We start from the raw sequence: 1,490 nt of genomic DNA on the forward strand, positions 1-1,490 counted from the left end.
CCAAAGTGCTCGGCAGCTTCCAATGTGAGGGCCTCGGGAGCCACCTAGTGCTCAACGCGAGGTAGAGCAGGTTTCGAGCCCGGTGCAATGCAAAATAGATCTAGAAACCATTCCTGTCATTTTGTCAGGCCACTTTGATCCCCCTACTTCAGAACGTTTGAATTGTGGTCACCCTGAGATTACTGTTGATCAGTGGGAGAGGGAGAAGAATGATTTGTATCAGCTTTTTTCTTCCACCCTGCCCCCACTAATCCATACCCTCTCTCTTCCCCCCTCCCCATCACCACCAAAACCACTTTTCCCCACTCCAGGAATGATCCTAGTGTTCTTCCCCTTCTTCTCTCCCTGACCCTAGCATGCTCTTGGTTTCCTCCCTCCCTTGACTGGTGCTGCCCTCACCCTACCCTCAGCCTAGCGAGTTCAAGTCCTGGAAGCACAGCTGCGAGTGTGATTCCCTTGGAGTTTCTCTCCGCATGCTGCCTGCAGTGAGTGTTTTCCAGGCTTACTGAAGCCAGAGTGGCTGGAGCAGGAAACAGAGAGGCTCAGAGCTGTTAATGTTTCCCCTGAGATCCAGTGATTTATACAAATTTCCTGAGTTTCCTGAGTTTTTCCTGAAGTATGGGATGATCAGGAGAGGGCGGGGGGTCTCACAAATCCACCCAGCACTTTAATGGGACATTGCTAGGGTTGGTAAAACGAGAATCTGAAAATTGCTACTTCTGGTTAATTCTATGTTGATATTTTGCCATGGCCTTTAGTGTATGTTATGTATTTTTTTAGGTTTTCAGCTGCTTTTTCACACTTATAATGAAAACTTGAACAGTGTAGGGTCCTAGTGTGCTGCACTGCAATAGCTAACTTTTGTGCAGCAGCTTAGATATGCAAATTACAGCAACTAAGCAGCAGTCCAGCACCAAGTTTCTCTCAACAGGATTAACCAGTTCTGCTGTAGTTTGCATGCCTTTGCTGCTGCACCATGCTTATAAATAAATGAGAATTTGAAAATTGTTGACTTAACTTAATCTGATGGTGCTTCTTTTTTTTTTTTTTATGTGGATAAATGAAAAACTATAGACTATTGTGCTGATGAGTAGCCAAGCTTTATAATCATATAACCAGGAAGGACATTCTATCACCAGCAGGTTTGTTATAAGATAGCTCACTAGGTATTGATAGACATAGTTTTTGGGTACTTGCCAGGTTCCTATGACCTGGATTGGCCTCTGTTGGAAACAGGATGCTGGGCTTGATGGACCCTTGGTCTGACCCAGTATGGCATGTTTTTATGTTCTTATGTTCTTAGTGCAAATCCCGTCTTATTTATTTATTAAGGCATGGGCATTCTTAGCAAGTACTTAACCATCTTGGGACTGTCCCTACAAGCAATCCTGAGCCCATGTAATATTTACTCTTTATATAATGCCATCACTGTACACAGTGCTGTACAGGATAGTGCATAAGAGTATGCTGTCTCCGATAAGAGGATGTAG

Source organism: Rhinatrema bivittatum, chromosome 15 (assembly GCF_901001135.1).
Source record: "Rhinatrema bivittatum chromosome 15, aRhiBiv1.1, whole genome shotgun sequence".
NCBI classification, from domain to species: Eukaryota; Metazoa; Chordata; class Amphibia; order Gymnophiona; family Rhinatrematidae; genus Rhinatrema; species Rhinatrema bivittatum.